Here is a 13,697-nt window from a genome sequence, read left to right on the forward strand (position 1 = left end):
TGTAAATGTAAACTCGCCTTCTATACACGTGTATCGATATATCAATACAACTGTAATACCAAGCTAAGGTACTGCAAATTTTGTCTCTACACGAAATATTATTAACATTTTGATTTTATCTACACCGACACACCCGAGAGACGATTGACGGTAAACTACATTAACATTCTCAACGTGTTATCTGTTGTCCGTCCGATACCACCCAGTCGACTGGACTCACAGAACTTCCCTAGATCAGGACTGTAAATCTGTAAACGGCACATTGAACAGTCCAGAGAAACATGTCAGTAATGTTTACACTGGTAATGGAAATATCACCACGAGCTCTCATACTGTACATGGTAATGTTTGTCTTTGTTTAAATCTCATTAATGTCCCAGTTATGTGAACTCACCTGGTCTTAGTCAACAAGTAAAAGCGCAAACCTTTTTCATACCTGTGTATTTCCAGATCTATTTTTGGTTCTCTGATACTGTTGAGCACTAAATTGATTCTTTGCATAGCTGGCTTTTTCGGTATGAGAACATTTAGGTAGATCTGATATGATACCGATAATGAATTGATTGTAAAAGTCATCTCTACAATTATATTTCACGAAATTATCACTAATGTTCCAATTTTTACTGTCGAATTATTTTTAGTTGCTCAAAATCTTAATTCCATTTGAAAACTATTACCTGCTAGCTGTCTGACGCCTAATGATGTGAATTTTTATATAAAGATAACACAAACTACAAACAATTTAGACATAACACCATCTACATTATATTCATGACAACTTCCTTTTCCGTTTCTTCCCATACACCTGGGGTCCGACACGTGAAAACAAGGCAGCAAAGTTAATACAGATGTCACATTGAACGTTTGAACATATTTTATACCTATTTGAGATATAAGTATAAGGTCATAACGATACCAACACTATCACAACACGATGCAAGGGAGATAACTCGTGCTAAATGGTAGGCGTTTAGTGGCAAGCTGAATTGTCATTGATTATTATCCATGGAGAAATGTAAATCTTGTACATTACCAAATTATATAAGATACCTATTTTATAATGTAAGATATATAATCTATAATATAAGATATCTTATTTCATATAATATTTTATACAGGTATGATACATGTATATATATACATGTAGAATATAGAAAAGAATATAAGGTATCATATGCAGTAAGATATCTCATGAAGTGTATAAGATATTTTATTTAATTTGGTTAATTACATGTCCTGGATCAACATTACTCCGTGAAGATAACTTGGCGTGTCATAGCCTTCCTTCCAAGAAACCGGTCCGTTATCTTTTAACTACAACCATTAAGGAATAGAATACATACATGTATTAACGGGACTGAAAATGTTGATACAGGCATTGACAGCAAAAATTGAGACGGCTAGGACCGGCCTTATCTGAACAACTCTGGTCACTAGACCGGCCTTATCAGGAAACAACTCTGGTCTCTAGGACCGGCCTTATCAGTTAACAACTCTGGTCTCTAGGTACGGCCTTATCAGTAAACAACTCTGGTCTCTAGGACTGGCCTTATAAGTAAACAACTCTGGTCACTAGACCGGCCTTATAAGTAAACAACTCTGGTCACTAGACCGGCCTTATCAGTAAACAACTCTGGTCACTAGGACCGGCCTTATCAGTAAACAACTCTGGTCACTAGGACCGGCCTTATCAGTAAACAACTCTGGTCTCTAGGACCGGCCTTATCAGTAAACAACTCTGGTCTCTAGGTACTGGCCTTATAAGTAAACAACTCTGGTCTCTAGGACTGGCCTTATAAGTAAACAACTCTGATCTCTAGGACCGGCCTTATAAGTAAACAACTCTGGTCACTAGGACCGGCCTTATAAGTAAACAACTCTGATCTCTAGGACCGGCCTTATCAGTAAACAGCTCTGGTCTCTAGGACCGGCCTTATCAGTAAACAGCTCTGGTCTCTAGGACCGACCTTATCAGTAAACAACTCTGGTCTCTAGGTACGGCCTTATCAGTAAACAACTCTGGTCTCTAGGACCGGCCTTATCAGTAAACAACTCTGGTCTCTAGGACGGCCTTATCAGTAAACAACTCTGGTCTCTAGGACGGCCTTATCAGTAAACAACTCTGGTCTCTAGGACCGGCCTTATCAGTAAACAACTCTGGTCTCTAGGACCGGCCTTATCAGTAAACAACTCTGGTCTCTAGGACCGGCCTTATCAGTAAACAACTCTGGTCTCTAGGACCGACCTTATCAGTAAACAACTCTGGTCTCTAGGACCGGCCTTATCAGTAAACAACTCTGGTCTCTAGGACCGGCCTTATAAGTAAACAACTCTGGTCTCTAGGACTGGCCTTATCAGTAAACAGCTCTGATCTCTAGGACCGGCCTTATCAGTAAACAACTCTGGTCTCTAGGACCGGCCTTATCAGTAAACAACTCTGGTCTCTAGGACCGGCCTTATCAGTAAACAACTCTGGTCTCTAGGACCGGCCTTATCAGTAAACAACTCTGGTCTCTAGGACCGGCCTTATCAGTAAACAACTCTGGTCTCTAGGACCGGCCTTATAAGTAAACAACTCTGGTCTCTAGGACCGGCCTTATCAGTAAACAGCTCTGATCTCTAGGACCGGCCTTATCAGTAAACAACTCTGGTCTCTAGGTACGGCCTTATAAGTAAACAACTCTGGTCTCTAGGGCCGGCCTTATCAGTAAACAACTCTGGTCTCTAGGACCGGCCTTATAAGTAAACAACTCTGGTCTCTAGGACCGGCCTTATCAGTAAACAACTCTGGTATCTAGGACCGGCCTTATAAGTAAACAACTCTGGTCTCGAGATACGGCCTTATAAGTAAACAACTCTGGTCTCTAGGACCGGCCTTATAAGTAAACAACTCTGGTATCTAGGACCGGCCTTATAAGTAAACAACTCTGGTCTCTAGGACCGGCTTATAAGTAAACAACTCTGGTATCTAGGACCGGCCTTATAAGTAAACAACTCTGGGCTTTAGGACCGGCCTTATAAGTAAACAACTCTGGTCTCTAGGTACGGCCTTATCAATAAACAACTCTGGTATCTAGGACCGGCCTTATCAGTAAACAACTCTGGTATCTAGCGCCGGCCTTATCAGTAAACAACTCTGGTCTCTAGGACTGGCCTTATCAGTAAACAACTCTGGTCTCTAGGACCGGCCTTATCAGGAAACAACTCTGGTCACTAGGACCGGCCTTATCAGTAAACAACTCTGATCTCTAGGACCGGCCATATAAGTAAACAACTCTGGTCTCTAGGACTGGCCTTATAAGTAAACAACTCTGGTCACTAGGACCGGCCTTATCAGTAAACAACTCTGGTCACTAGACCGGCCGTATAAGTAAACAACTCTGGTCTCTAGGACCGGCCTTATAAGTAAACAACTCTGGTCTCTAGGACCGACCTGATCAGTAAACAACTCTGGTCTCTAGGACCGGCCTTATCAGTAAACAACTCTGGTCTCTAGGACCGGCCTTATAAGTAAACAATTCTGGTCACTAGGACCGGCCTTATCAGTAAACAACTCTGGTCTCTAGGTACGGCCTTATTTCATAAAGGATTTATAGGATCGACTCTGGGACAGGCATTGTTTTAGTTTATCAATCCGTTCGGACCGCGATAAACGAAAGCGGCGTTACATTGTAAAATATCTTGAACGAATCAATAAAAAAAGGCTGATATCTTGAATTCATTGAAGGTTATGATACGTATTGAATGCTAATATCTATACCAATCTTTAGCAGGGATCCGCGAGATGATCGGTTGTTTGAGAATCCTTCAAGTCAAGATAGGAATGTATGATAGCCATCATCAAAAGTAGAAAGCAGCGAGTTAATGCTAAACTAACAACCCCATGTGAATGCTAGTTAATGCTATATTAAATACCCCATGTGTATGATAGATAATGCTAAATTAACTACCCCATGTGTATGATAGATAATGCTAAATTAACTACCCCATGTGTATGATAGATAATGCTAAATTAACTACCCGATGTGAATGCTAGTTAATGCTTAATTAACTACCCCATGTGAATGCTAGTTAATGCTTAATTAACTACCCCATGTGAATGCTAGTTAATGCTAAATTAACTACCCCATGTGTGTGATAGATAATGCTTAATTAACTACCCGATGTGAATGATAGTTAATACTAAATTAACTACCCCATGTGTATGATAGTTAATGCTAAATTAACTACCCCATGTGTATGATAGATAATGCTAAATTAACTACCCCATGTGTATGATAGATAATGCTAAATTAACTACCCCATGTGTATGATAGTTAATGCTAAATTAACTACCCCATGTGTATGATAGTTAATGCTAAATTAGCTATCCCATTTGTATAATAGTTAATGCTAAATTAGCTATCCCATTTGTATAATAGTTACTGCTAAATTAGCTATCCCATTTGTATAATAGTTAATGCTAAATTAGCTATCCCATTTGTATAATAGTTAATGCTAAATTAGCTATCCCATATGTATGAAAGTTAATGCTAAATTAACTACCCCATGTGAATGATAGTTAATGCTTAATTAACTACCCCATGTGTATAATAGTTAATGTTAAATTAGCTATCCCATTTGTTTGATATCCTACCTGTATCCTAATTTCGATTATTAACGGAAAAAATATTTTTAAATAAATTGTGATCAAATGTAAAGAAACACGATTTCGACAATTTCTCCAGGTCATGACTTGACCGAAACGTATTGACTGCGGTGTGGGAATCATGTAGAATCTCCAGTTTTTAGTCATATTCTATTGCACACGCAATGATTGTAGCAGCTCCATTGTAAAACGAATGAAATATATCTTAATTTCTCATGAAATAGAAACATATTCCCTTTTCTAATTTGCAAATTATCAGTTCAGGAAAAAAAATAATCCGCCGTGCCGTAACAGCGACTGCCACAGCTCGCTGCCGTGACCAGGATTCGAACCTGGGTTGTCGCGGCCACAACGCGAAGTACTAACCACTATACGATCACGGCTGTATTGGCGGATATGTGGTGGAGATAGCCTACATATACTTAAGACTACCAGGTGTACTTGGACGATAGGAAGGTTGATAGCACATACTTGGTGGTATCTTAGATTTATCTACACCTCAAGGTATAGTGAAATAGAACAAAGACTGTTAGGGACGAAGTGACTAATCTGGAGATTTAAATTACCAATAATGCTATACAATCATTGCACGATGTATCGATGAGTTAAATACAATATAACAAATGATTTTACAAAAAAGTCCACTATTCCATGGTGTATTGATATGTTATATACAATATAACAAATAATTGTATACAAAAGTCCATTATTCCAAGGTGTATTGGTGTACTAAGGCTTTTGTATAGAAGTAAACTATTCTACTACAGTGTATTGATTTGTTAGATATGATATTATTATTGCCTTAATTTCCTCAAAATAATGAGGATTTCATCAGCAGATTATTAAATCACAAACAACATTCAGATGAGGATCATATAAATGTACATAGTTATTTTACAAGTGAAAAGGCATTGGATAATTGTTTATAATTAAGTGGTCCATATGTTTTAAACATTTGATACAAAATATTAAGTTTGTGAGTCTGAAATATTCAAAATCTTCATTCACAATTCGCAATTAGATGTACTTCCCAACGATATATTAGTTAAATCAAAGTCCGATGAATCGTGTAGATATATAAAGAAATGTATATCCATATTTCTGATTAAATGGCACCACAATTTGTCTTGAACGAACGTATGCAGTTTTATTACAGTAAAGAATTATATTATGTATCATAGTATCACTGTTTAACATACCACACTACTTACATAGTTCCCTGCTGTTCAAGAATACAATGGATATATCTATAATACGGGGGTGGGTGGGTGGGGGGGGGGGGGTGGTCTATAGGGGGGTTTCAATAGTTTTAATAAGAAATGTGATTCAAGCTTATCATGAATTGACTTCACTAAGAAAAAAAATTGACATACGTCCTAACCGTGCATTTTATTCTGTCCTACAAATACTTTTATTAACAAGTTTCCTTCCATAGTACCTTTCCTGGAGAGACCCAAGTTATACATAATCAACAAAAGTGACATACAGTGAATATTTCCTCAATATACGTATATTGCCGGGTATAAATCCCTGTTACTTTCCAATGTTTACATTAAACATAAAAAAAATATCGTTAGAAATATTCTTTGCACTAGCATACTTCTATCCACATAATAAATTCGCCCCAGAAATAATAATTTCTTGATATTGGTGTATGATTCCATGTGTCCAGCCAAGCAATGGTACGCACAAGTCTGTTTTGGATCTTTTTTCTAATCCTTGGATAGACTTAACAATAAAATTTTGCCCTCGTTCCAAAATTATAAATTCAGTTTTGGAAAGTAACCAAATTCTGCATCAAAATAAAGCAGATATATATACTTTCATCTTAACTAACTTAGCTACTGTGAGAGGGTTGAGGACACTAGGGTGAGCACCAGACTTGAGAAGAGACATAATACCAGTTTTTATTTTACAACATGTTCTAGAAGTTCTTTTAATCGAATTTCTTTTACAATTTAACAATATGCCCACATGTTTAATTTATTTACTGGTAAAACACATGTGTGTAGATATATAGCTTGCACGTAATGTGAAGTGCGTTTATGGGAAACAATACGATCTTACTTCTGGCAGAGGAGAACGTAAACCTCCTCGTCTTAATATAGCTTTCACATATGTCGACCTTTTTAAACTTGAAAATTTGTATTTACGAGGCACATATCGTCATCTTGAGTTGGCACTTTTGAGTCAATACATGTAATTGCAGTCACTTTACCGCAAGCCCCTATTTCATTCAATTTTCAATAATAAATATAAAGTACATTTTTTTGCGGACAAAGATCCCCTTGTAAGCTATTAAACAAGATACAACTTTCCACATTTGTATACATTTCTTTGAGAATAACCAATGTTTTGCCTCTGTCTCCAGTTTATGTTTAGTTATAGACCAGCGTGCAATACCGTATCTAACGCCTTATTGCTGTCTGAAAAGGCAACATAATCATTCGAACAATTTTCCATATTATAGTTATTACATTCTTGTAGGTTAAATGACATACATAGACTACAAAGGTTATTTTTGTAAAATGACTGATGTCTGTTGGAGAAAGTGTTTGAATATATTACCGAGTTAATTCGTACTTGATATCGTCATTTCAAAAAGTTTGAACATGACTGGTGTTTTGAAAAAAAAAATCATCATCCAATGCTTTACAATAACTTACCAGATCTTCAATATTAGACTGTACTAAAATATGATTCATTGTGAAGAAAGTATACCTCGGACCGATACATTTAGCCTGTATATTCACAGATATCAGATTAACCCGATCAAGGAAGGACTGGAACAAAGAAGACATGCCCTCATATTTTGACATTAAGATCCCCAATAACGACAGCCATTCCTTTCTTTGAATAGACTTCGACCAATGACTTAAGTATCTCCGAATGCTCTTAAAAATATCAATCAGTCTGGAAGAGGCGGACACATTGACTGAAAAACAGTGCAACTTAATATTCTTTATTTCAGAGTTTGAATATCCCCACCCTACTACCCCTAGGAATATCAACATCTATTTCCTTCATAGCAAACTTGTTAGATTTACAAAGGATCACAACACTCTAATGTTACATTTCTATCGAAAAGAGTCAATTTCGTACACAGGTTTAAATATAGATGTGTAGCGACAATGTTTAAACATATCAAAATATGACAGATTGAATTCTCTAACCCGGTGTTCAGATATACCACAAATGTCGATTTCGTGTTTCTGAAGCCATTCTAGCAGGTATGGGGTACCTGCTATTACGTAAGCCAACTCTATTCTCTAGAACCGGCTTATTTCATAAGAGAAAAAACTCTGGTCTCCAGGACTGTCCTGATTTCATCAGGAAACACTTCTTGTCGCTCCTAGGGCCAGCTTTGTTTACATTGTAATAACCAGCAACTAACGGCTCTTGAACAGGCCTTTTTTCTAGTTGGTCAATCCGTTCGGACCGCGATAAACAAGAGCGGGGTTACATTGTAAAATATCTTAATCGAACCAATCTAATAAAATGAGTTATATCTTTAGTTCACTGAAGGTTATACATAATAAGTGTAAAATTGTATTATCTTTTAGATGAGATCTAACTGCAAGGTCATTTATTTCATAATCCTAAAAATCAAGATAGAAATATATATTATGATGATCATAAGAAGTAGAAGGCAGCTGGTTGATGTTATTCTGTGGCTTTCCCATTTGTATGATATCCTATCTGAAACGCTATTTAGATCCTCAAACGTAAAGCCAGTCCAGCATTTTCAAAATCCGACCAGGTCATGACTTGACCAATAACATGTTGACCCTGGGGGAGGAAAATCATGTAGAATCTCAAGTGCCTTGAAACGCTAGAATGGCATATTCTATTGCACACGCACTAAGTGTATATATTTTTCATAAGTAAGCAGCAGATACATTGTAAAACGAAACAAAATTATATCCTCGTGAAACATAAATATATTCCCTTTCATTATTTGCAAATTATCAGTTCAGGAAAAAAAAAAAATCCACCGTGCCGTAACAGCGACTGCCACAGCTCGCTGCCGTGACCAGGATTCGAACCTGGGTTGTCGCGGCCACAACGCGAAGTACTAACCACTATACGATCACGGCTGTATTGGCGGATATGTGGTGGAGATAGCCTACATATACTTAAGACTACCAGGTGTACTTAGACGATAGGAAGGTTGATAGCACATACTTGGCGGTATCTTTAATATACACCTCAAGGTATAGTGAAATAGAACAAAGACTGTTTGGAAAGAAGTGGCTAAATCTTGGAGGTTGAATCTACCAATAATGTTATAGTCCATCATTCCACTGTGTATTGATATGTTGAATATAATATAACTAATGATTTAATATAAAAGTTCGCTATTCCAAGGTGTATTGATATGTAAAATACAATAAAACAAATGATTCTGTATCAAAAATCCACTATTCCACAGTGTATTGATTTTTAAGTACAATTTACTAACGGTTATACATTTGTATAGAAAAGCTGTTATACTCACAAGTGTCTATATCACAGGGTAGGAGCATTTGTTTTATCGGATTTGACTTTATGTAGGCCTTTTTTAGAAAAAAAGGCATATTTTACCCCAAACTCCACGGTTGAGCCTCCTTCTATGCCGTAATTGTGTGATATTTCTCACGACCACAAGATGCATTTCGAGATAAAAAAAGTATTATGGATATTATAAAGTGGAATCTGGTCATGCCAATGCTCCTACTCTGTGCTTCAGACACTTATGAGCAAAACGACATGGCTATCTTATGTAATACTTGCGATACAAATGAGCTAATTATGTTTTGTTAAAATTTACAAATGGCTTAACAAATTACATGTCAACAAAAATTGAACCATAGTAGGAATTTATAGGCGTGTGTAAAATATCACTGTTTTGACTGAATGTGCTGTGTAGATTCACCTTAAAACAATATAACTACCGATGTGCTAAATACAATATAACTAATCATTTTAAATAAAAGTCCCCTTTTCCAAGGTGTATTATTGACTGTCAATATTATAGTCAATGTAGCGATAAATCGGGTATCGTTATACTATCATTAAGATTCCTGCACGTTTTATCTTTTGACAAACCTTTCGTTTACTTCCGGTTATTATCTACAGTCTGAATCTTTCATGTTCACCTCCCTCTCGTCACGTGACCGACAGAGGGAGGAGAGACCGTGATCAGTTGTCTGGCAGCTCGTGTACAGCTTTGTTGCATTCCGAGGATTAACAAGGTATGTATTATTGAATACTTTTTCAGATGAACTATTACATTTCTTAAATACTTCAATGCAAATTTTATTATTAAGGTGTCAATTACTCCATATAGGTTTAATATACTGTAATATTTGATTTTCTAATACTAACCACTTTGTTTTAAGTTAAGGTGTCAAAATTGACTGTCAATATTGACATTCATTTATTTTATTTATATCGGCCTGCTATTTACAACCTTTTCTGCTTTTCTATTTGATTGACATCGGTCAATTCTAAATATATATACTTATTAATACCTGCCATGGAAAAGTTTTTGAAATTGAAATCATGATTATTACAATGTAACATGTGAATCAATGCACTGGAGAAATATGTAAGCGTAACTTATCTTTAACAATATTGCAAATATTCAATGACAAGAAAAATCTTCACAAACTGATGTACATGTATCAGAAATACTGAAAAAAACTTTGTTATGGATATAAATTTGAATATGAAACCATGTTTAAGTCATCAAGTCTTATTTCATCTCTGTATCTAAAGTTAAATACTTTTGTTTTTAAATGTACTGTTTTGTATGAAAAGGAATAGAACGCTATGAATTTAATTCGTGATTTCCCCAGGAAGTATAAAAAGTATTTCTGATAGTGTTACATTACATATCCCTTTGTGTATCCCTGGGCTAGAGATTAACGGTGTAGAGGTCATCAACCTGTGTTTGTCTACATGTGTCTGATTGTACCGGGTGAGGAACACCATGACCTTACACAGTAATCAGGAACCAGCTGGCCTTACCGGGTGACCTTGAAGCCCTGAAGTTATCCTCCCGACGGAATACACAATGCATTAGGAGAAAAGTTTAACTCTCGATTTGATAATGTACATGTGTTACTACGGAAGAACACGGGCTGTTTTTAAAAACATTCTTGGAAGTGTTACAATTTCTTCCCGGTTATCTCTTTCATCTTGACGTGCATGATTGGGAATACGATTCACTTCTTGGGTCTGTACTGTACAATCCGACAACATTTACATAAACAGATAAATGCGCGTTATTTTATTGTTAAAATCGACTGACATATCTGCGTTTTAGGTAAGCAGAATCGTTCTTATCTTTGAAAAATAAGCGGCGAATATTTTGTAGAGTAGGCGTACATTGAAAATATAGTTTATCTACATACGTACAGTGGGATCGAAATATATAAATGTATAAGTCTATATGAGAAAATCCAAATGTAGTCAACAAACTTAGGTCATGACGTATTTCCTGTTCATGACAAGAAGCATTATTGCACAGGTTCCGCATAATCTACTTTCCGGAATATCTGGTAAATAGTTATTTTATGAGGATTTCCATCACTTTACTCCTATCCGCAACGTGTCGTCTCCCTAATAAATACACTACTGTTGTCTCAATTTAATATCTTCATGTGAGAAACGTATTGTTATGTCCGTAGATGGGTCATACCGAAGTCATTAAATTGTAGTCTATAACCCGTTCCTGACGCTCAGCATGAGATACCAATGATTCATGATTAAGTGCAATGGTAATTAAGGTGACGCCCATCAAGTGGGCATAATATCTAAATGTTTTAATATAAATGTTATCAAGTTTCTTGTACAAAATGTATAAAAATGACGTTAAACAACCCAACCCTACTTAAGGTTCCCGTTATTTTTATATTACAACTGTAGGCAAACATGGCCTTGGTGACAGCCTTATTCCATTTCCTGGCTGTCGTAGTTGTAGCATCATCCTTTGAAGGTAATTCGTTTGTTTTCTACCTGTCACTTTTAATTCTTCTGTGTAAGTTGTGATAATAAACAGCGGCATGGTGCAGTTAAGTTACTTTATGTTCTACTGTGTAATTCTCAATTTGCATTAAAAGTTGTTAATTGCTTGTGTGTCTTATCACTAAAGGATACCGACCAGATGGTTTAACTCTAGTTCTCATTAACAGCTACTTTGTCTTCGTTTTTGTTGAAATTCGAATTGCTGACTGTTTTCTTTCAATAATTTATGTAATGATTAACATCATGAAAAGATATATGCAAAAGTTATTTGTTCCCTCACCGCCGTACTGATTCTGTATTGTATTTCAGAAAACCATGTTGTTAAAGAATTCAAAAATATTCAAAATGATTTTGGAAAGTGGAAGTTATCGTTACATCCGGAGTATGCTACAGCGAAGGGTGTGTATGATTTCAATGACAGGGTGGAATCCTTTGACCTGAATGAGTTTGACAGGATGAAGGTAAGTCAAGCGACAAACTTTTATCAATGTTAATTCCTTCGACATGAAACGACATTTGGATAAGTATGATTTTGAAAAATGATTAAAAACATGTTTTGTTAACTAACATTTTGTTTATCTTTTATTAAGTCACCTAAGACTAAGTATAAACCAAGACGAAGTCTCAAATGACTTATTATAATTGGCTTTTTATTCAGTCGTCGTGTGCCCTGCGTCGTCCGTCCTTAATCAAATTGCGTTTTCGACTTTCCTGAAATCGCTGGACGAATTTCAACGAAAATGCTGATTATAAAGTCCCCAACACCAGGGGCCTGAGGGACGGGGCAAAATAGGTCAAATTGGCTGAAATTTCAAAAAGGGTATTGTCAACAGCCAGCACAGGTTCTTTGAATGTATAGAAGGACCGTAAGGTGCTTTCACAAAGTTGTGAATTACATGGTCTTGGGGTCTCACGTTTCCCGCTTGGGAGGTAGATTTTCTTTGAGTTTATATAGAAGATCAACATTTCGACCATGATTTCTTGAATTTCTATTTGAATTAATTCAAATTTGGTTAGAATTATCGGCATGATAAGGTAGTTTGATGGCTCATAATGACCCTGACTTATCCCCAGCGGCTGGTAAACGGCCAAAAAACGACACGTTGACAGACATATTTTAGAACCCAGGTCGCAATTAATGACATGACATTCAGTCGGATGATCGATCCCACCGATCATTTGAATGAGGTTAATACATCTACCCTGCTATATTGTAACATCTGTTCAGGACCATTTCGAATTTCATCATGATTTTGTCCTCTAGCAATATCAACGAGTCTAGTGAACGCCTGTTGATCTTTAAACATGTTTCACGTAACAGGTACTGTGCTATGATTTATTCAATATACATATCACACTTATGCGCTTTGTCTTAGTTCGTAGGTCATTCAGAATAAGTATATTTGTATCTTTTATTTCGACAACAGTCCATGGCGGATACATTTGTCGGACGGTTACGTCGATTGCCGTATGAGCAAATGCCAAACGAAACACAGGTTGATTTCGACATTCTGAAACATACGCTTCACACATTCCTGGACGGATACCGATGGCGGCTGTACGTATAAAAACTGAAGGCTGAAAAAGATCGAGATATCCTTTGTCTTTATACAGACTTATATGTTTTACAATCAATTTGCCCTTGATATTTTTTCTTTAAAGTTTATCTGCTTGAAATTAAAAAAAAACCTACAATCAATGACATTTTAACTGTTGACATACATTATATCTATACATGTATAACATAATATTAAACCGTTTTAAATAAGAATAACCTTCGAGCGCCTCCGACAGTGTAATCTTGACTTTTGTAATGCATGGTTAAGTACAGCTATGGTAGGGAGGGGAGTATGCCTATCTAATCACAATGTGTAATTCTAGTTGCATAACATTTATACCTAGAATCCTGAAGATCACAAAGTCTTTGTTGAAGTATTTAAATTACTTTCGTAATTAACGTAAATATGGTATTTTTCTCTGTTTGCTTATACATTGTACCTACTTATCATAGATACGGACCTATGAATTCTGTAAGCAT

General features: G+C 36.3%; 2 non-coding genes across 2 annotated transcripts; both read right to left on the reverse strand.

The window, feature by feature from the left end:
- Window positions 1-4,959: 4,959 nt before the first annotated feature.
- On the reverse strand, window positions 4,960-5,031 carry Trnah-gug. The gene has a single exon. It is a non-coding gene; the product is annotated as a tRNA-His (tRNA).
- Window positions 5,032-8,673: 3,642 nt separating this feature from the next.
- On the reverse strand, window positions 8,674-8,745 carry Trnah-gug. The gene has a single exon. It is a non-coding gene; the product is annotated as a tRNA-His (tRNA).
- Window positions 8,746-13,697: the final 4,952 nt, after the last annotated feature.

Source organism: Pecten maximus, chromosome 14 (assembly GCF_902652985.1).
Source record: "Pecten maximus chromosome 14, xPecMax1.1, whole genome shotgun sequence".
NCBI lineage: Eukaryota > Metazoa > Mollusca > Bivalvia > Pectinida > Pectinidae > Pecten > Pecten maximus.